At 38.7% G+C, this 24,012-nt stretch overlaps 1 protein-coding gene across 4 annotated transcripts in view; it reads right to left on the bottom strand.

Moving 5' to 3' along the window:
* The window catches only part of AKAP6 (A-kinase anchoring protein 6), a 624,611-nt gene that overhangs the window by 492,349 nt on the left and 108,250 nt on the right, over positions 1 to 24,012 (bottom strand). For all 4 annotated transcript variants that reach the window (XM_055097463.1, XM_014347547.3, XM_034937404.3 and 1 more), the window contains exon 2: positions 11,822 to 12,033. The gene's annotated coding sequence lies outside the window, so the exon portion shown is untranslated. The remainder of the gene's footprint in view (positions 1 to 11,821; positions 12,034 to 24,012) is intronic.

Raw genomic sequence — 24,012 nt, 5'->3', positions numbered from 1 at the left:
ACCCAACTCATTAACAGCAAAAATATGTTGTGGCTAAAAAGAGAAAAAACAAATAGAAACACAAATTTGCAAGATAAGGAAACTCTAAAAAAATTTTCTTGTGAAAGATAATAGCTTGTTAGTTTAAGTGAAACTTTATGTGTTGACTTTAGGTTGACCACCAAAAGTATTACGAAATATAAGCTAATAAAACACACAAGTGTGAAATATAAATGGTATATAAATACTATTGTCTGAATGTTTTGCGTTCCCAAAATTTATATGTTAAAATCCTAACCCCCAAGGTGATGATATTAGGAGGCAGGGCCTTTGGGAAGTGATTAGATCATAGGGTGGAACCCTCATGAATGGGGTTAGTGCCCTAATAAAAGAGGCCCAAGAGAGACTCTTTATCCCTTCCATTATGTGAGCACACAGCTAGAAGGTACCAGCTGTGAACCAGAAAGTGGACTCACCTGACACCAAATCTTTGGTACCTTGACCTTGGACTTCCCAGCTTCCGGAACTGTGAGAAATAAATTTCTGTTGTTTACAAGCAACCCAGTTTATGGTATTTTGTTATAGCACTCCAAATGAACTAAGATAATAAATTAAAATATGTTTTCAGCTACATGAGCACACTAAGGAAATTTAAAATATTCTATGGAACAGATTTTTGGAAAATCCTAAGACTAAACAAACAATGGAGAAATATGGAGAACCCTGTAAGTGAGGCATAAAATACTAGAGCTATCAGGAAACAAAAATCATTTAAATTTTACCCTTTTGTTTTACTGTGGAGGAAACCAAGATTCAGGAAGAGTATGTCAGCAGGGACTAAAAATTCAGGTGCCTTACTCCCAGTCCAGTGCTCTCTGAAATAGATTAGAATAACATGCTATTTGAACACAATAATGTCCTTGTACATTGCAACTGACCATGCCATATATTGCAGATGCAAGAAAATTTTCATGAGGTATAATTTTTATTTCATAGCATAAGGTTGTTGAAAGTATATTAAATATGTTTTATTTAATATATTAAATAACATTTAATAAAAACAAATATGTTTTATTATCATAAAATAAAAACACTGAGTTTTAAATTTTAACAGCATTACTTTTTCTTATTCAGCTTCTTATGATTATGGTATAACCAGAACACTGCCTTCTCCCAAGATGTCTTTCTACTGCTTTTGGATATTGCTTGTCTTTTTAAAGAAAAAGGCATTCTAAAAATAGGATACTGTCAAAATGGTTTGAATTTCAAGGAAAAAAAAAACCCTAACACCTGCTCCCTGAGAAATAAATACTCAGTTCAAAAGCATGACATTTAGAATATGCCTTTGGTACAAAATTCAGCTGCAGATATCCACTTCAAAGACTGTTTTGAATCTAATTCAAAATAAGTATAGAATTAGGCTATCTTAATTATTCCTTCATTTATGAAGCTGTATGTTCTTCATGAAACAACTGTATCATTGTGTTCCTGTGCTTTGCTCTATTTCTCATTAGAGCATTTTTAATAGCAACAGAGAAGGGCTGACTGTCATGGCTTATCACTCTCCCTATCTGAAATTTTCATCAAAGAGTCTTTCAAATTCCACCAATCCATCAATCTGAGATTTACAGCTGGGAATTCATGATTTAAAGGAGAATAAATAACCTTGTTCCTGAAGGGGACCCAAATTCACTAAAGAGAGAAAGGAAGAGACAACCACCAGTAAAAGAATCAACGTATCTTTCAAATGACCTGTGAAACCCCAGCTTCCTCATAGAAACCCTTTAGAGAGGAGGACATCAGAGCTTCCCAGGCAATAACCCTGCTTCCAATAGAAGAATTTAGAATAATTGGATGGTACATGATACCCTAACCATCAGCCACAAGAATTTCTTGGCATGCTATCTGGAATAGCAAGAATAACTCAAGGGTGTTTAGTACCTTGAAAAGGACCACTGCAAAAGAGAGTTAATTTTTTATTACTGAATACAATCATGTTGCCTCCTCTCACAGGGTTATGTGGATTCATTTACTCTCGTAACAAATGTTTATTGAGCACCTACCACATGCCAGGCACTATTCTGGGAGCTAAGGAAACATCAATGAACAAAATAGACAAAAATCTCTGCCCTTATACAAGTTATATTATACCAGGGAGAAACAAACAAACAAGTAAAATGTTTAGTTTGCAGAAGGTGATAAGTGTTATGAACAAAATTTAAGCAGAGAAAGGAAATTAAATGAAATAATATATATGCTTGACACAGTATAAACATTTAAAATATATTAAAGAGTTCTTCTCTTAAAAGCTCTAAAAATGATTTTCTTGGTTTCAGGGCTGGAGTTGAGGAGAAATTGCATTTTCTTCTTGAGAGAGTAATAATCTTACCCCACTACTTCTAAATATGTGAAACAATAACTTTCATTTATCAAATTCTCACTTTGTGCCAAAAACTTTACATAAAATACTTCATTTCATCCTGTAAAATGGATATTCTCCTTACATATGGGGAAAAATGAGGCTCTAAGAACCTTAAGATCATAACTCTAATAATTTTATAGTAGAGCTAAGATTCAAAGGTAAATATACCTGGCTCCAAAATCCACCCTGCCAGGCTCTGTTTTTGTTCAGTGTTTAGGTATAGGGTGTCAGGAGATGGAGTAAGTCAAGAAGGGAAACATGATGATTATTCTCATGGTACTGCCTATTCCCTGCTCACCTTCCCCACCACTAATCTCTTGCTCAGAGAATTTCAGTCTATATATATATGTATAAATGGCTGGATGTTAGGATTCCAAATCCAAAATGGAAACCCCCTATTTGATGCAAGCTATTGCAAAAATATCACTTTAGATTTGGGTATGTAACATTTCCACCACCATTTAAGGTTCTAGAGTAGACTTTTTTTGAAAGCTTGTTTTCTCCTCAAGCTGGTTGATGGCACTCAATTTACTACTTCTTGTTTGGGTATCTGAGCATATATGGTATTTAGGCAGGATGGTGTTAAGGTCTAAGAACCAGAGAAAAACATCATACCAAAGATAATAATTTATGTTATTTTCTTAAAGAATTTTTTAAAAGAAAAACAAAATATATGGGTATATTCACCTTTACAACAAATCAACCAAATGATATTAACTAAAGCAAAAAACAAAAGGAAAAACTCTCTAAGTAAACAACAACAAAAAACCAAACAAATACAAAAAAAAAACAGAGTAAAACGTGTCTTGTTTTGTTTTGTTTTGTTTGAGCCAGGATCTTGCTCTGATGCCCAGGCTGGAGTGCAGTGATGCAATCATGGCTCAATGTAGCCTGGACCTTCTAGGCTCAAGCAATCCTCCCCCCTCAGCCTCCTGAGGTGCTAAGACTACAGGCATGAGCCACCATGCCAGGCCTGTTTCTCTCCTTATGCTGGTTATGTTATCTTTTTCTCCATCCTCTGCCTTTCAACCTATTTTCAGTTTAGTCAAAATTCAAATGTTTAAAAATCCTGTTATCCAGGAAGGGGAACATCACACACCAGGGACTGTTGTGGGGTAGGGGGAGGGGGGAAGGATAGCATTAGGAGATATACCTAATGCTAAATGACGAGTTAATGGGTGCAGCACACCAACATGGCACATGTATACATATGTAACAAACCTGCACATTGTGCACATGTACCCTAAAACTTAAAGTATAATAATAATAAAATAAAATTTTTTTAAAATCCTGTTATCAATTATTTATTACTAAATGAATATAAACCATAACATCTTAATTCACCAATCTGATTCTTTATTTGTTCTCAGAGGAATCATATCTTTTTGTGGTAGTTTTTATTGTTACCTTTGTTTTCAGATCTGTCCTTTTTTCTTGGAGAAGCTGCCCTTCTGAGGCAGGTGTTCCTCTACAGTGTTCTAGAAGCTGTGTGCTCCTACTAGCCAAGCCTGAAGAAATGTGCATCCTTCGGTTTCTTCTTGTGCTGCCCATCTTCTCATCACCACCCCCTTATTCTTATTTACTTTTAATTTAAAATGAAATGTACCAATAACCCTAAAGGACAAATTTTTTAAACTGTACTTGCACACCTGTTTTCATTGTTGCATATAGTCTTCTACCACATCATATACCACCTCCCCTGCTGTTTCAGTTATTTCTAGTTGATTCTCCTTATAGGCTGCCTGCAAGACTGACTAATAGGAGTTTTAAAAGGTCATTCCCTTTCAATTCACACAAAGACAAAAACAGATTAAATACAAGGAAGTATTTGAATTAACTATTAAAAGCTAAAAGCAAGCGGATTTCTTCCAAGGGACATATCATAGAAACTGCAGTGTCATTTGGTTTTCCATGGGCTACTTTTCTGCTAATGTAATAGGAATAAACAGTGGCAGGGAGATGAGGGCCTCAGGGGCTGCTGGTGGGGAGGACTGTAATGAGTTCAGAACAGTCCCAGAAGGTAACACTGATAAGAGACGAGGTGGAGTAGTAACAAACTATGAGCACTCAGGATGGAGAAAGCTGAGAAAGGGCTGAGAAACAAGAATTTTGAGTGGGCCAGCAAAAGTAGTGAGTTATTAGACAAACACTTAAATCAAGAAATTGGATGAGAACAGAAGATGAGAGAGCCTCCACAGATATGCTTGGAGCTCCATGTCAAGGTATGTTCAGAAAAAAGGAAGAACTAATCATGACCATCTGTATGCACAGCCCAGCCAACACCATGTTAAATGTATGTCAAGTTCTCCAAGTAATATACATGTGTGTGTGCCTATAGTCATCGTTATTTGTAAAATGTTTGTTCTCTTAGCATATGATATTGTACATGGTAGACATCTGATGCATTTGTCAATTGTTGACTACTGGTGAAATTATCTGAAACAGATAGTTTTACAGCTTGTACAGTGATGGACATAGTGAGTATCAGAATTGTTCAGGGGTACAAGATCTTGTATTCCTGGGGCTTGATCCTTGAAGAAGACTCTATTCTTAGGCTTCTAAGAGGTGGCAAGAGCCCTTTCTGGATTTGTCAGGTTCCTGTTTACTCACACAGTAAAAAAAAAAAAAAACTTACCTTTTTCCTGTGCAGCAAGTGCCATCATTCATCCTCATTTTCTAACAACTCTCTGCAAATCTGTAGATTAATAGATTAACACAGCCACTTCTCACTGTGACATGATGGGTGGGAATGTTTCACCCACCATAAGGTCCAGGAGTTGGTCACCAGCATCTCATTATTATAAACAGTAATGGCAGATATGGACTTCTGAACATTAGCATGGCTGGAACTACCTTGCTGGAGAAGGGTTCATTATAAATATTGACTATAATTCCCTTTTAAATTGAAAAAAAAAATGAACTTTTCCTGTAGTAATATAACCTCGAATTATAGGCCCTCTGGCCTCCTGGAGAGAGAGAATTAAAAAAAAAAAAAAAAGGAAAAAAGGATAGTATTAAAAAAAAAATACCCAGACAGCATAAATATGTTGTGTAATTTAAATGAGAGTTAAACAAAGCAGGTGATAAAAGTAATCAAGTAGTAAACAAAGGGCAAGAGAATTAATATAAACATTGAACCAACAGGATGGTTAATTAGCTTGCTTTGCAAAGAAGATTTGATTTCTCCCCTGAAAGCAATGGTGGTGACAAATAAACCTCACCTACCAAATATCTTCAAGTATAATGTAATATATCCCCCATTGCCTATAAAAGAAATGCCACTGAGTTCCTTTGCATGCCACTGAATTACCATCTACAAGGGCCTTGCTCTGGGTTGTTTTGACAATGGTCCCTTAGTTTTTCTAAGCACTACAATTTCTATTTGAATTGTTCCAGAGTAGGAGGAAGTGGGGAGTCTGAAACTCAAACATCTACAGGGCTCAGGCAGTACCAGTGGGGGCATCAAAAGGGCCATATGGGACTGGCTACATAAGGTCCACTGTAAAATAAAAATGTGGAGCCTCTTATTAAAAAATTATTAAGAATTCCAAGATGGTTACAGCAGAGTATTAAACTAAGTGTGGGCCCTTCTCAGTGCAGGGCCCTATGCAACTACACAGGTTGCACACCCATAAAGCCTGCCCAGCAGCCATACAAAACAAGCTGCAGGCTAGGTTTAGCTCATGTATTAGCCAGTTTGAGACCCCATTCTAAAGGCTCTACTAGCCAGGTGGGGTGATGTGCACCTGCAGTCCTAACCACTTGGGAGGCTGAAGTGGGAGGATCCTTTGAGCCTAGAATTTCAAGGCTGCAGGGAGTAATGATTGCACTACTGCAATCTAGCCTGAACAACAGAGTAAAACCCTGTCTCCAAAAAAAAAATCTGAAAATAAAATAAAGGTTCCAAATTCTCTCCCTACTTACCCTTGTGACTCAAAGCACACCACTGCAAGATGGCTGGAAGAGTTTGGAGCATGCCCCATGGCTGAAGAACAGAGAAAAATATGGCTGGTGGCTTATGAGGAAAACAAAGTCTGTCCTTTATCTTCACCAAATCTTAAAGCCAACTCAGGAATTCAATTACTGACCGGTATGTGCTTGTGGAGAAGAAACTGTATGCCTTATTAATTCAAACTGCAATAGTCCCCCTCATTATCAGGGAATACGTTCCAAGACCCCCAGTGGATGCCTGAAACCATGGATAGCACCAAACCCTACATATACTATGTTTTTTCCTATACATATATACCTGTGATAAAGTTTAATTTATAGATTAGACACAATAAGAGATTAACAATAACTAATAATAAAACAGAACAATTGTAACAATATGCCAGCATCACTAATCTTGAGCTTTGGAGTCATTATTAAGTAAAATAAAGGTTATTTGAACATGGGCATTATGATAGCGAGATAGTTGATCTGAAAACCAAGACGGCTATTAAGTGACTTAACAAGCTGGTAGCATATACAGCATGGATATGCTGGACAAAGGAATGATACACATCCCAGGCAGGACAGAACAGTAATGGTGAGAGATTTCATTGCACTATGCAGAACGGCGCATAATTTAAAACTTATTGTTTATTTCTGCAATCTTCCATTGAATGTTTTCAGACCACGGATAACCATAACCACAAAAGGCTAAATCACAAATAAGGGCGCGGAAGGGGCTACTGTACCTAAAACTCTGTTGCCATGGCCAAAGTCCTATATGGATTGCTATTCCTCTGAAAAACCACACTCAGGGCCCATCTACAGAGTTCAGTCAATATGATTGTTTCGAGAAATGCTTCCCATTTAAAGCAATACTGTAAGGCACACTAGGGCGATTAGATGAGACTGAAGGTAACTGGTATACCTGTCCTTGTACAACTAAGTGTGTAGTTGGTACCTTGTATGATACATACCTCCATCAGCAGGCTGGCTGGAATGCTCAATTTAGAGGGCTCTCTGGACAATTTTTAAAGGTGATGAATATCTTTTATAAAAACGAAAATATCTCTCCTTAACTGATCTGCCACACACATTTCATATTTCCATATGTCAAGTTTGTCAACTGAGATAGACATGCACTATTTGACTGATTATAATTTTATTTCTCAAAATAGTTTATACCAAAAAAATACTAATTGCCATATTGGTCTTGTCCACATCCAGAAAGATTCTAATCCAAACCCATGCAAGAAAAAAAAAAGTTATTGTTTAATGCAGTAAGTTTACCTCCACATATAAACCATATAGCTATCTGTACCTATACAAATGTGCACAGATAATGGGCTTCTCTAATAGCACATGGAATAAAAAGTAAATAGAAACAGTATTGCAGTATTAGAGGAAATAAATTATTTTACCAATTTACCCATTTTTCCCTTCCCCTCTAGAATGTAGCTGGGGAAGAGATTTGCATCTGTCTTGCTCATTGCTATAGATTCCCTGACAATGCCTGGCATATAGGAGATATTCAATAAATATTTATTGAATTGAATTGAATCCATGGGATCAAAACAAACTGCCTTTCATGGGTTCTAGGATTATAAATAGAAGAAAATCAGAGACATGTAGCAAGACCACCAACTTCCCTAAATTCCACTGGCTATTTTATTTCCTAATTGGAACCTAACTCCTGTAGTCATTGTACCTAGCAGCTTTGATGCTTTCTGATCAGCCTCTCATTCCTGTACCTCATGCAGACACAAGCTTGGGCCTCTTTGGAGCAGGTTAGGACAAAGGTTAACTTCTTCCTGGAACCTAGAAAAGGCTAATGAGCCCTGTGGAATAATATTTCTAAGTATTCACCATACAGGAATCAATATCAACATGCTGTCAGTGTGTGCATTAGCCCCACACTCAAACAAAGAACAGCCCTTAGAGCCCAATAATGACGCTGGGCATGGATAGCTGGGGATGAGCAAGATGATACAGAAATGACTATATCAGCTCTCCTCAAACACAAGGCTTCCAGGTTATTACACAAGACTGTCATTCTTGTACTTTGTCAGAGATAGACAGAGTTTGGTTTCAGCCACTGATACATTCAGCAAAATAAATCCTCTATCTTCTTAACCTAAGAGATAGATTCAGATTACACTTTCCAGACTGTGAGAGAAGTTTCTGCTTCTGTTCTCAACACCAGGTTGAGAACAGAACCTGGTGCAACAGCAGGGAATACAAACATCTTAAAGTTAACAAAGCACCACAAATATAGCTGATAAGACAGGTTTATAACAAAGTTGAATCATTACTGACTCAGGTAAGACCTGCTTTGAGTGCAACTCCATCATGCCCACAATTATTGATGTAACATTTTCCATACAGAGATCCTGCTAGAAAGTTATATCAAGCAAGGGCAGTGGCAAAGGTCTAAGCATCAACTCTTCATTACTTAAATCTCTGGGTGCAAAGTAAATATTCACATCTGATCAAGATTCATGCTCATCCTTAAAGTGAAATCAATCTTAGTGTTGCAAATGACATTTCATTCTACATATGAAATCTGATTTTCCAATTAGAATGAGGAGGGGTGGGGTACGTGTGATAGAGTATAGATGACTGATCTGTATGGTATATACAGTAAAGATGTCATAAAACTGAGATGGCCGTGGGTAAGCATGTGTGCTGCATAGCCAGATCGCAATGGTTTGGAATCCTGGCCCAATCACTTATTAACTACATAACCTTAGCCAAGTTTATTCGCCTGGCTAAGGACTGGTTTTTGCAAAATGTGAATAATAACACCTAATCCTATAAAGTGAGATTATTACTCTCTACTACATAATAATAATAAGGGCTAAATAAGATATACACAAAACTTAATTCAGTACTGATACACAGTAAGAACTGAATAAATGATAGCTATGATTGTTATTATGATTATTATTTTTATCATCCCTATGCGGCCTAGTTATCGGCAAAGAATTAACTTCTTTGTAACTTTGTAATGTATTTGTGAAAGCCATGACCAAAAGTATAGAGGACATTAACTTCTTGTGAGGCTTCCATGGCCTAAACTTTGTCCAATAAACATGGTCTTGATGATCTATCATTACTGTGAAACAAAATTCCTTAAACTGTAGAAAGTTTCAGTGAGGCACCAATAAATACAGCCATAGAGAAATCTCTCCCTTCCCCTGTACACACACACACACCATCTACCCCTTGGGGATATATTAAAACTAAGACAACTGAAATAGCCTTAGCCAGTAATTAAGACATGCAGCTAATCAGATAGCAGCGCAGGCTGTGGCCCTCTACAAAGAAACGAAGAAACAAAACATTAGGATGACAGCTCCCATTACCAGCGCTTTGTTCTCCTGGAGCAAAAAGAGCACAAAAGCATAAAGTTGGAGAACTGTAATTGCATTTGGAACATTTGCGGGGGGAAAAATTACAGGGTTGTCTGAACCGGGAGGATGTTCCACTAGATAACTGCGTCAGTCCACACCCACCAGCGCCCTTCCCCACCCTCAAAGCATGACTCCACTTTTTCTAACACTGCCCTTAAGGAATCTAGCTTTTGTGACTTCCAGTAATTGAACAAATCAACCATGATGAAGCAGCTGAAGAGCACTTTAAACAAAAGAGACAAGAATTAAGCAAACAGAAAACTCATTACAATGCTGCCTTTTGCTTTTTTTACTCCTAGAAATTCATGTTACCAAACAAGTCTTTCTTCATTGCTCTTCTTCAGAAATAATACTTCAAGAAAATTCTAAAAGGCACTAAGTGATTTTATCCAGATTTATAATCTAGCTACAAGACATACTTTCCCTTCCCCCATCACCATCTAGCACTCTTCCCTGTCACCTTAGAGCTTTCGACTTAGATGTGTTCACACCCAGCAGTCCCAGCAGAGCTTTCTGCTCACATTATATGACACAAAAAAGCAGGCAATGAACAATTCATGCTTCTAAGTGCTTGCGATAAAGCCAGGCTGAACTGACCTCTCCCATCCTATACAGCTGCATGTCAGAAACATAAGCTTAAAGGACTGAGAGTAGCAAGCATGTGCGTGATGTGGTATAAACAAACAAATTAAAACCTGAGGCCTTTCCTCTGGCTGGTGCCTAATGGGACTAGCATACTTAACTCTGTGCAAAAAAAAAAAAAAAAAAATCACTCCAAGCTAGCTAAAGGTATTGCTTTTCCTGCTTTCCATGATATATCTCTTTAGCCCCAATAAACAGACTAAAAGAAGAGGAATTCAATGGTTGCCATTCTTTCGTGTAAGACTTTTTGAGTAAAAACTATCAATTTGGCAGCATTAAGCCACAAGACCACTCCCTGATTCTAAGTGGACATATTGATCAATTGAACTGACATGTGCCTCCTCCTTTCTCTCCCCTAGTAGCAATCAGCTGCACCAGGGAAATCCATTTCATTTCCCAAAACAAAAGGCAACATTCTGCTCCTTATCTGACACTGTCAGACTAATTTTTTAGAAAATAATAATAATAATAAAGATGCCTAAAAACAGAGCTAGGAGTTGAAATGAAAATGATACGTGTTTAGAGTTTTGGAATTGAGTTGAGGTTATGACTGAGTCCAGAGATCTGTATTCCCTACAACCACTGAGGACCCTGATATTTATTCATCATACCCAGATTTTTGTTAAAGTTAAGCAAGGGATGGCAACACCACTGCCACTTCAGAGGCTCTCCCAGGGTTACCCTTCACTGCAACTGCCGCAGAGAGGAGACTTGTTCCTTTCTCAGTTACAAGTCAGCCTGCAAACAACTCCAGCTATTTCAGAGACTAGCTAGAGATGGAAAAATATGTGGCAGTCTTTCAACTAACTCTGAAGGACATGGGTTGAAGAACTACCATATAGATCAAAAGGCTCAAATAATTTCATTTGGTTTAGGTTTTTATGCTTTTAATAAATTCTGTCTTGAATATGCAAGAGATCCCCTTTCACATCAGGGTTATGTCAAATGCTTATTCAGCATTTGTTCCTTGCCATGAAGAAACTGAAACCCAACCGAGGTAAATAATGAATTTCATACTGCAAATCACTGAATATTTCATAATTCACAAGAGCAAAGAGGGGGCCAATTAGCTCTGCCTCCCAAAAAGAAATCTATATTTTTACAATGCTTAAATACTGTTAACTACTCATTTTAAAGCTTATCTGGGGTTTTGCAATTGAAAAATCATCTTATGTTTATGAAAAATTCTGTAAGAACACTTAAAAATAACAGACAGAGCTGGAGCAAGAATAATTCTACATATTTTAATTCCTATATGACTCTTACAGGCCTTTGTCTTAACCCGGCAGCCTGAAAAACGATTTAGGTAAAACAGCCCTTCTTTCCCCAGTCCATTTTAAGCAGAGACAACATCCCCCAATCTCCGCCTTAGCAGACACCGACTAACCAACAAAACAGCCGTGCAATTAAGGCCCAGACATTTAACACTCACCATCTCCTGATCCCACCGTCTTCTTTTGATGTTTACAGCACATCTGTAGGATGCAATACTAGGAGATGCCTTGTTTGACCTGCTGCATGATGCTGTGACATCAGTTCAGATGATGCAGCTCATTATGGGAAAGACTGCTGTTGCTATGGCAACTGGGATGTGCTAGGAATCCTTGCTGCATTTCCAGTGGAGCCTGAGACAATACGGAAGCCCTGTAAGAAACAGACGATATGCAAAATTTAGACCAAAGGAAGAGGATTCCTCATTGGACTAAAATCCATAGGTTTAAAAGGGATTTCCCTGAAAGCATTTTGGAAAAAACAAAAATTATCTCCCCCTTTGTTGTTATACATTTAGAAAAAAAAGGTGGGAGGAGAAAATAGAATTAGTACTAAGCAAATAAAAACTGAAATGTACAACGTTTCCTTATTAGACAATTTGATCACTTTTTCCTCCCTGGTCAGCACTGGGATAGCTTTTTAAAAGTTATTAAAGAGAATTTTTGCTCATCTGTCAAAGACCAAAAGAACAAAACAGCGAGCACAAAAATAATTAAAAATGGGATATAAACAGCTGACCAAATGACTCTAACTCTCAAGTAAACAAGTTTTAATTCTCAAAACATGGGCAAACCCTTGGCCAATGAAGTCTGTCCTGGTTATTTTCCCTGATGAACACCAACCCACAGAACCTTCCCATGCAGAGTAAACCCAGCTTTCACCTGGTCATCAGATAGGCAGCAAAGGGAAGTTTGGAATCTAGAGGGGCATAACACACCACCCTCAACTTCTACTGACCCTTCCTTTGGCCTGCAGGGAACCCCTCCTTCTCATGGCCAAAACGCATGTGAGTCTTTTCTGGGATCAAACCTAGTGGTTGGAACAAGTAGCAGACCTGCTAGAAACTTCCTAAATCGTTGGCATTCCAAACATTGGGGTCTGTTTTCTTCTTTTCTGAACAATACTACTGCCTACCACACAGATTATTTGTGCCCCTCCCCAACCCCAAAAGCTGGAACTGTGTGAAAAGCCACATTTAAACAAGACACGGTAAGGCATTTCTCCAGTTGGTAAAAGAAAAGCAAATCTAAAGCAATCACTTCTTTCCAGTCCTGAGCAGAAATAAACGTCATGTGGTGAGAACTGGGGGGAAGGAGATATGGACAGAGCAGCCTATGTTTTGCATATTTAATATTTGCAGGCCATTGATAGAGAAAAACAGAATCAAGCTGACCTGTATCCACTCCGTCTTCACAACTCTGAAAAAGAACAACATTCCAAAAGCTTAAAATATGAGACAATTATGTTGTCTCCTCCTGCTTGAGATTTTAAAATGGCACTGTTAACCACCAGCATAGGGGGTGTGGGATGAGTGGCAGAAGTAATTCAGGCAGTGTCTCTGTAAATAGGAGCTAATAAAATGCCTGAGAAGTGCCAATATCCCAGCAGGGTGCACCATCAGCCTCGCACAGAGCAACGCTGCCCTAGATGGGAAGACAGACTTGTTCTTGCTTCATCTGGAGAGGAATTAAGAGACCAAAAGCAGGAGGTGAATCTGCCTGCGTAGGTCCTTAGTGGCATCAGCAGAGCCTGACTCCCTCCCTTTATCTTAAACCTCAGACCACATGCCACACACAAGGAGAGAAGTAGCAGGCAGCTACCCCAGTACAAAGAGTACAGATCTGAGAGTCAGGAAACCCAACTGTAAATGTCAGGTCCTCCTAGAGCATCTGTGTGATATCAGGCCAATTGATTAACTTCTTGGGGCCTCAAGTTTTTCATCTGCAGAGATGATTGATTTAGCTAACAACCATAGTTTTCAGGTTTCTCATTAGTAATATAATATTTCTTTTAATGATACAGATCAAAGCTGGACTGCCTTGGTTGAGGCAAGATAAGAAGCCCAGAGCCCAGACTGATGAGCCATTCTCAACCACTGCCTCCAACCTCATTTGCTGTAAGCTGACTCTTTAAGATATCTCTGAAGAACCCTTCAGTCTCTGGAGAAGATAAAGAGACGTGGATCTATTACAGAACAAGATTAGTCTTTCCAGAGCTGAAATCCACATGCTATAAAGAGGAGACGACAGGGTGGGAGCAGGTGTTCCAGATTTGAATATGGCTTCTCAAGATGGTAAGAATCTTGTTAATCTTTTTTGCCAGAAGCAAGTCAATCATTTGATGGGAAGAAATTGATGGCTCATCAAACCTGAGGCCAGGTCAAACTTTTAACAACCTGGACTAGCTAAATTGCTTGCCCACAAAATGGCACTCACCAATGAAACGGAAGTGGAAGTGGAAACCATCATCTCCAAAGGTGGCTAAGACCAAGTGTCTCTTTTTCATATTTTCCTGTCCTGCTAGCTGGATGCAAAGAATCCAGTGGAACTCTGAAGCCCAGAAAGATAATGGCCACACATTGTGGATGGAGCCTGGGTCCCTGAATGACTGCATGGAGCTCAACCATCCTCTCCCAACTACCTATTGACCTACACTGGGCTGCAATGAGTGAGAAACAAACACCACCAAGATTTTGGGGTAGTTTATTCTGAATAAATTATCTATTTATAGATAAAATTATAATTTAATAAAATATAAATTTTCTAACAAGATTATATTATATATCATTATTTATGATAAAGTGACAGTGTTAAAAACATGTTCCTTTATTGCAGACTTTCTTTTTCTATTTTATATTACTTTAAGTTCTGGGATACATGTGCAGAACATGCAGGTTTGTTACATAGGTATACATGTGCCATGGTGGTTTGCTGCACCTATCAACCCATCATCTAGGCTGTAAGCCCTGCATGAATTAGCTATTTGTCCTAATGCTCTCCCTCACCTTGCCCACAACCCCCCGACGGGCCCTGGTGTATGGTGTTCCCTTCCCTGTGTCCATGTGGTCTCATTGTTCAAATCCCATTTATGAGTGATAACATGCAGTGTTTGATTTACTGTTCCTGTGTTAGTCTGATGAGAATGATGGCTTCCAGCTTCATTCTTTTTTATGGCTGCATAGTATTCCATGGTGTATATGTGCCACATTTTCTTTATCCAGACTATCATCGATGGGCATTTGGGTTGGTTCCAAGTCTTTGCTATTGTAAAAAGTGCTGCAATAAACATACATGTGCATGTGTCTTTATAGTAGAATGATTTATAATCCTTTGGGTATATACCCAGTAATGGGATTGCTAGGTCAAATAGTATTTCTGGTTCTAGATCCTTGAGGAATCGCCACACTGTCTTCCACAATGGTTGAACTAATTTACACTCCCCAAAACAATGTAAAAGCATTCCTATTTCTCCACAGGCTCTCCAGCATCTGTTGTTTCCTGACTTTTTAATAATTGCCATTCTAACTGGCATGAGGTGGTATCTCATTGTGGTTTTGATTTGCACTTCTCTAATGACCAGTGATGATGAGCTTTTCTTTCATATGTTTTTTGGCCACATAAATGTCTTCTTTTGAGAAGTGTCTGTGCATATCCTTTGCCCACTTTTTGATGAGGTTGTTTTATTCTTGTAAATTTGTTTAAGTCCCTTATAGATTCTGGATATTAGACCTTTGTCAGATGGGTAGATTGCAAAAATTTTCTCCTATTCTGTAGGTTGCCTGTTCACTCTGATGATAGTTTCTTTTGCTGTGCAGAAGCTCTTTAGTTTGATTAGATCCCATTTATCAATTTTGGCTTTCGTTGCAATTGCTTTTGGTGCTTTAATCAGTAAGTCTTTGCCCATGCCTGTGTCCCGAATGGTATTGCCTAGGTTTTCTTCCAGGGTTTTTATGGTTTTGGATTTTACATTTAAGTCTTTAATTCATCTTGAATTAATTTTTGTATAAGGTATAAGGAAGGGGTCCAGTTTCTGTTTTCTGCATATAGCTAGCCAGTTTTCCCATCAGCATTTATTAAATAGATTGCAGATTTTCTAAGAGTTTTCAATCGGCTAATATGCATTGAGACTCTCCTGTAGAAATATAGCATGCAGTATTTTCCTAATTTATATTTAATCACAGAATCCTTTTTTCATAGACTAATGTTCCATTGGGTGTCCATCTACAACATAGAAAATATGACTGTAAACAGCAATGAGCTAGAACACCACTAAACCTCCAATTCAGCCTGCGGCTGCAGAAGGAGAAAAAAATAAAACTTCTCTCACCTTCAGCACAACTCAGTCTGCCTCCAATCTTTCTCTGCCATCCTGAACTGACAAGACAGAAATCTGGTAGTATCATTTGCAGACAGCAACATTTACAGAAATGTTTCCTCCTGGTCATTTTTTCCTATTTGTAAGTAGGCATTGGCTATAGTTTGAGTGTTCCCTCCAAAATTCATGGGTTTGGTTTTCTGGGTTTGGTTTTTTTGTTTGTTTATTTGTTTGTTTAAGAGGAGGCATCTCAATATGCTGCCCAGACTGGATGCAAACTCCTGAGCTCAATGAATCCTCCTGCCTCAGCTTCCCAAGTAGCTGGAACTATAGGCTCATGTTGAAACTTAATTGCCCTTGTGATGATACTTAAGAGGAGGAGCCATCGTGAATAGACTAATACCACTATCATAGGAGTAATTTAGTGACTGCAGGAGTTCAGCCCCCTTTTTCCATCTCTGCACTCACACCCTCTCACCATGTGATCTCTTCCACAATGTTATGATTCAGCAAGAAGGTCATCACCAGATGCAACCCCTTGATCTTGGACTTCCAGTCTCCAGAACAAATAACCTTCTTTTGTATATAGATTACTCAGTGTTAGATATCGTTATAGCAGCAAAATATGAACTAAGACAAAGTTGTATTCCAAATTCTTATTATTTCAAAAGCAAATTAGTATTATTTCCAAATCATTAGCTCATGATGTAAACATACATCTTATGTTTGCATGCTAGGGTTTTAAAAAATCTTAAAGCCATTTCTGAAAATGCAGCAGGACTGCATCTCTTGGCATACAATGAGAAAATTTGTAGATCTGAGGAATGTGTCTGTTAGTTAAGGAAGTACTAATGGATTTCACAGCTAAGCTGCTAAATTACTCTGGCTAAATATAGTTGTGTATGTCTTATTCATTTGAACTCTAACTGAATATTCCTGACTGCAGATGACCTTCTATGTGGTTATTCAAGACCTCTCTCTTGAGGTTTCACCTTCCTCTAATGCCTTAGATTCCTGGGCATCAGTTGACCAATTGAGGAAAGATGGGAGATAGTATAGGGGAGGTTTTCATGGGCTAGGTCTGGAAGTACCCTTCTTCACTTCCACCCCACATTCCACTGGTTAGAACTTGGTCAAATGGCCACACCTATTGCAAGATAAGCTGGAAAACAGAATTTAGCTTTGTGCCATGAGAGAAAAGGAAACAGCTAAAATGCATAGTTATCCAGTTCTGCCACATCATGAGATCAGGAATATGATCCTTGCTTCAGGCTGCACTTTACCTATGTGTCTGCAATACCTTCACTGAGTCTTCTGAAGCTCAACTGAACGTTCAGGTGTATAAGACTATCACAGCCAACATTTGGCACCAGCCTACTCAGAGAGTTTGCCAACAGAGCAGCATCAGGCATTCCTCTTCTCTGGAGTCTTGTGGTAATCCATGGAACAATCTATACAGTGTCCAAAGCTATTCTATCTGGCCCCCTGGTGACAGTTTAAGAACTCAGGTAAGAACACATTAGGCAAGTTCAAGAGTGCCTGGCCTTGAAAACCTCATTCCTCACAGGAACCAATATCTTTGTAACAACTTCATAGGCATAACTTCCAGATCCCTCCAAGAGACACACCTGGTTACAAGAGTCATTGCACTCAGAGAAGCCCAAAACTGCAGCTTCCTCTTAGAATTTATAGTTATCTCAAACTAGCTACTAAGGAGGGCTTACTCCTCATCTCCCATTTCAGATGTAGCCAGGGAATATAATGAATGGAACAGGGCTATGACAGAGTAAACAAACAGCCCGTCTTGGAGAGCAGAGTCAGGGCCAGACCAGGTAAATTCCCCTTCTCCAAGGCAGTCATTTTCACTAACCAAGGGTCATTTTTACCCTAACCAATGTTACCCAATAACATGGTTGACATTTTACTGTTTTCAAGGGAACAGAGTTACAGAGTTAACCAAACGTCAAAATCTTATGCAGAAGGAGAAAGGGTTTAGTGAATCCTCTACCAACAGCGCCCAATTTTGGCTTTAAAAAAGACCTTCATTCACAAAATAGAAAAGTATTCAAACACTCTAACCACATGCCTATATGATCATAAGCCCATGCTGACTGTGGATGCTGCTTCAACCCCTACACTTTCTATATTTTCTGAGAGTATTTGGAGGCCAAAAATATTTGGACATCAGATATTTAGGCACAGTGCATATGTGTGGCTGCTATTGTTGTTGAATGCTCATCATCCCTCTGCTTTATGTAGGTAGCCATGTAAAGAAGAAATTATTACCTGATGATTATCAATCATTGGCAATCAGAACAGAACTTGCAGCAGCAATAATGGTATACAAATTCAGTTATTTTGTTACCTAATTTTTGCATTTATTATTTCCTCTTAGATATCACCTTTTCTACACTCAAACTTACATGCTTTGGGTGGGAATCTAACCAAAGGAATGGAGTATGTGACCCAATCAATCTTAAGCTAATCAGTTTATTATTATTCCCATGACCCACGGAAATTAGTTCAGAGGTGTACATGGGATACCATTGAAGCCACCGAGAAGCAATGAAACATTTTACTGAAAATCACTATTGGCTCCTGATTTTGAATAGGAAAGGATGTCAAGTCTAAAGTTGCTCATCCATTTTGCATTCATGAATGAAGAACCTGTCTAAGAATAAAGCCAACACAAGGAGAAGAGCAGAGCTGAGTTGAGAGAAAGGAACACTTTTCTTTCACCACTTATGCCAGAAATCAGCCTTACTCTGGTTCTGTTGGTTATGAGTCCACAAGTCCCTGTTTCTGCTTAAGGCAGTGTATGGCTTGGAGGTTCAGTCACGGTAAACAGAGGCCTAACTGATTCACAAAGTCATCTGAGAAATTGTGTAATGTATAAGTAGGCACCAGTAGCATACAGCTTCCTAGGAAGGGAAAAGAAAAGCTATTAGGTCCCAGAGGGGTTCACAGTCTCAGAGCTGAGACCCCTTCAAAGGGTTAGGTTCAGGGCCAGAACTGGTAAGACCTACTCACAAGGTAGATGCAAGATATTATCCTCCTTTACTCCTGAACATTCCCAAATTTATAGTGACCACCATCTCAATGAGCTTGAGTTCCATTCCTCTCCTTTCCCAGGCAAAATTTCCATTGGCAAAGACGAAAATCTCAACAAGCCCAGGGAGGGTAGATCAGATCTTGAATGAACATTAGATTTGGAATCTTAAATAGACCTTGGGGTGATTTTGCCCATAGAAACTTGCCCTAACCAGTTCAGAGATTTCTCTGACGTCCTTCTGAATTCAAGATTTTCTCTTGTCTGACTTTATGGAACTTTATAGTGTTTTTATTTGTTTTTGTTTTTGTTTTATTGTTTTGAGACAGGATCTCACTCTGTTGCCTAGGCTGGAGTGCAGTGGTGCAATCACACTTCACTGCAGCCTCAACCTCCCAGGCTCAGGTGATCCTCCCACCTCAGCTTCCTGAGTAGCTGGGACTATAGATGTGCCAGCATGCCCAGCTAATTTTTGTGTTTTTTTGGAGAACAGGGTTTCACCATGTTGCCCAGGCTGGTCTTGAACTCTTGGGCTTAAGCAGTCTGCCTACCTCAGCCTCCCAAAGTGCTGGGATTACAGGCATGAGCCACCACACCTGGCCGACCAGTGTTTTGCTGTTTCATTTTGATTTTAACTACAAACACAAACATTTGACATAGAACCTACTGGCTTTAATGTGTTAATGGAAGCACAATTGTGCTGCTAATTTATACAGGCAAAGGAAAACACTGAGGACGAACATATTAGACAGAAGTTTACAAGCTTTTTGAACTGGGGCTTTCCTGTTTTAGCATTCAATGTTTTCATAGGTCTTAATCTTGCCTCCTCAAGTACACAGCTCTTTATGGTACTGCTATTTTGGTCACACTCCTAGGCATAAGCAATTTCTTAATAAGTCCTTCTTAATTCTTAATTATTTGAGAAAAATAGCATTATTTCTATTCCAGGCAATGATAAGCTTCCTGCAAGCTTTCTCTTTATCACCCCAGTGTTTGAAACATTGTAAGATTCTACTAAGGTTTATATGTGTAAATCTTCATCCCTTCCTTTACTGCCTAAAATACCAAAATATAATTTGCTACTGAAAAGATAAGACCTAAAATGACAAAGCAAGTCAGCAAGAAAACACCTACTATGTGTCATCAGAGTTCTTATTTGCAGGAAATAAAGTGGTGCTCATGATACCTGTTTTCAAGTTATTCACAACTGTCTTGTAACTAACACAGCAATTTCACCCCACAAGTTCTTTTAATTTAGTCTCTGCCCCTTACCTGAGAAAAAATATTGATAATCAATCCTCATTTACAAATAGTCTCCCAGCATAAACAGATTACATTATAGAAAAAATGGAAATTTCCAAGATAATTTTAAAGGTGTTCCTTTTTCTAAGGAAAATAATTATATCATGCTTACAAGGTAAAAATCCTTCAGTAATTAATATATTAAAGGGTACACTACAACAAAATCACAGCAGCTCTAACAAAAAAGATTTACTTATGGGGTAGAAACATTTTCTTTAGTGAATAATCCAGTTTGACAAATACACTCTTAAAAATCAGCTCTATGAAGTGTAGGGTTGTACACTATTCACAAGTCTTTCCATTTGCTAGGGTTCTATGAAATAAACAAGAGCCGAAATCCTACATCCTATGATAAGTATCAACTTCCTTTTACCTCTAGCTGAGACTTTACATCAGCCTGCCTTGTATTCCACTAAACAGATGTTTGTCTGTCACAGAAACAACTTCAACCTCCTTTGGGTCAAGAACTGTCTTCCAGAGTAGCATAGGTTGTGTAGCAAGCACTTGTTGGGCACCTCGCCTAGTAAATGCTTTTTATCTGAGTTTGCCAAACTCAGCAACTTAATCCTCCCTCCTATTCTCCACCCCTGGCCAGTTAAAGACATGCAATCAAAAATTCCAAAACCAGCCAAGTGCAGTGGCTCATGCCTGTAATCCCAGCACTTTGGGAGGCTGAGGTGGGTGGATCACCTGAGGTCAGGAGTTCGAGACCAGCCTGGCCAACATGGTGAAACCCCGTCTCTACTAAAAATACAAAAATTAGCTGGGTGTTGTGGCACATGCCTGTAATCCCAGCTACTTGGGAGGCTAAGGCAGGAGAATCACTTGAACCCGAGAGGCAGAGGTTGTAGTAAGCTGTGATTGTGCCACTGCACTCCAGCCTGGGTGACAGTGCAAGACTCTGTCTCAAAAAAAAAAAAAATTCCAAAGTCAACAGTCAAACATAAACATGTGTGCATATAAATACACACACATGCACATATAGATTTAAAAATATATGTGAGAATGAATTTTTGCATATAATATCAATCTTTCCTTCTCATACTAATGACATCATTTTACATTTGTTTACTAATTTACTACTGAAATAAACATTCTGTCAATGTACTTATTATGAAAACATTTCACAATACTACAAAATATTATTGTTCATAGAATTCTTCTGAAAAGGATTACACAGACACAAACATAAAAGTAAATATATAATACATGTCACAAAAAGAACATATACAATAATACATACATTGAGATATAAAAAGAACAAAATCAAGTAATAAAATCATTGCTTTACTCAGTTCTATATTTATAGTGCTTACTCACCCAGCTCTTATTTGGAAGTTGGCCAAAGAGATCAACCTTTTTCCCAACACTATAAGATTAAAACAATTCAGGACCTGTTTTACTGGTGTGTTGACTTGGCTTAATGTCTTTTTTTTTTTTTTTTTTTTTTTTTTTGAGACAGAGCCTCACTTTGTCACCCAGGCTGGAGTGCAGTGGCCTGATCTCAGCTCACTGCAGCCTCCACCTCCCAGGTTCAAGCAAGATTCTCCTGCCTCAGCCTCCCAAGTAGCTAGGACTATAGGCATTCACCACCACGCTGGCTCATTTTTGTATTTTTAGTAGAGACAGGGTTTCACCATGTTGACAAGGCTAGTCTCAAACTCCTGACCTCAAGCGATCTGCCAGCCTCGGCTTCCCAAAGTGATGGGATTACAGGCATTAGCCACTGCACCCGGCCTTGGCTTAGTGTCTTAAACCACCTAAGAAGTGTGGTGTAACTGAAGCATACCCACTGTGGTTGACCAGCACTAGAATAATGTGTTGTTTAGGATTTGAATTGTTAATGGGATTCTGTAGAATATCACTAATATACTATACCAGATGAGTTAGACTGAAGAAAAAGATGATGTCCCAAGGTGAAAATGAGCCAGCACTATTTACATATGTGATATTTCAAGTGTTGATCTTAGAGCAGGTAAATACTAAATCCCCACCCCCACCCAAAGAGGGGCCACTCTGAACTCCTGAGGAAGTGCTGTTTCTGGTGCTCTGTAAGGCTCCCATGCACTGCAGGCTTTGAAAACAGCTTTGGAGTCCTCTTCCTCTGCAGGCACCAGCCTTATGAGTAACTATCACTCAAATGGTGGGATCTGAGGAGAATCTGAGTCTAGTTTGCCCTACAGTCTCCCTCACAAACCTGCTTTGGTTCCCAAATTACCTCAGAATTCAGTCCACTCAGTTGGAAGCTAAGGAACCTTTTAAAGGATAGGTATCACGGTTGGCCATCCACAACCACTGATATCTGCAAACCAGCACATGCTGTGGGAAAGATGCTAACTAGACTAGTGGGAAGGTAATTAGGTTGCACTAACTAGCCACGGGAAATCAAATAACTGCTCTGCTTACCTAACATTGCTATCATCCACTAAGAAGTAAAAGGCTGTATTTGTGTTTTAAGGGAAAACGGAAACCAGTAAAGGGGCATAGAAAAGCAAAGAAAAAAGAGGGGAAAAAAAGGGGGAGAAAAGGGACTGAAAGAGATTAGGGGAAAAAAGGAGGAAAAAAGGACAGGGAAAAGCGAGGAAGGAAAGGAGAGGGGAAGAAAAGGGGATCAACAGGGGAAAATGGAAGGAGACAAGCAAAGAGAAGGGAAAGAGGTAAAGGTTGGGGGAGGAATCAAAGAAGGTAGGCTTTAAAATCTGAATTTCTTTCTGGACGTTACTCCCACCTAAAATCTGTTCTGGGACAAAGAATTTATCTGGGCTTTATGTTTTTTCCCCTCTGGGAAATGGGGATAATACCTGCCTTACAAAATTATTATAAAGATTAGCAATCATAAATCCATTCGACAAATCTTTATTGAGCATCTACTATGTACCAGTCACTGTTCCAGGTGCTTGGGATACATCAGTGAACAAAACAGGCCATGATCCCTGTCCTTGGGGAGCTCATATTCTAGTACAAGTTAAAGTATCCAGCATGGTGCCTGGCATATATCAGACATGCAATAGATATTGGTTAACATTTTCATCAAGACTAATAATGTATAAGGTGTTATGAAATGTAAAATATTATTATTAGCCCAAATTAATCGGATTAGCCAGATTGCATTCCTATGGAGAAATGAAACTTAGAAGAGGTAAACTTTGATGTGTAGGGGAAGAAAGGTCTGGCAAACCAGATGGTGCCTGGGAGAGACTGAGGTAGAGCCCTGTGTACCCCAGGAAGGACAGCCCTGCATCATCAGTAGGAGGAAATTGCTCTTTGACCAGAAACATCCACTGTGGACAATTAAATGAAGAGAAATAAACTACCACAATACAGATGCTCCTTGGCTTACAATAAGGTTACACCCCAATAAATCCATTGTAAGTTGAAAATATTGTAAATAGAAAATGCATTTAATACACCCAACTACCAAACAACATAGCTTAGCCTAGCTTACCTTAAACATGCTCAGAGCACTTACATCAGCATACAGTTGGGCAAAATCACCCAACACAAAGCCTATTTTATAATAAAGTGTTGACTATCTCATGTAATTTATCAAATATGGTACTGAAAGTGAGAAACAGAATGGTTGTATGGATACTCAAAGTACAGTTTCTACTGAATACATACCACTTTTACACCATCCCAAAGTTGAAAAATCATTAGTGAAACCATTGTTAAGTAGGAGACCAGAT

The sequence above is a fragment of the Pan paniscus genome, chromosome 15 (assembly GCF_029289425.2).
Source record: "Pan paniscus chromosome 15, NHGRI_mPanPan1-v2.0_pri, whole genome shotgun sequence".
Classification (NCBI taxonomy): Eukaryota; Metazoa; Chordata; class Mammalia; order Primates; family Hominidae; genus Pan; species Pan paniscus.
This window is presented reverse-complemented; position numbering and strand designations above follow the sequence as displayed.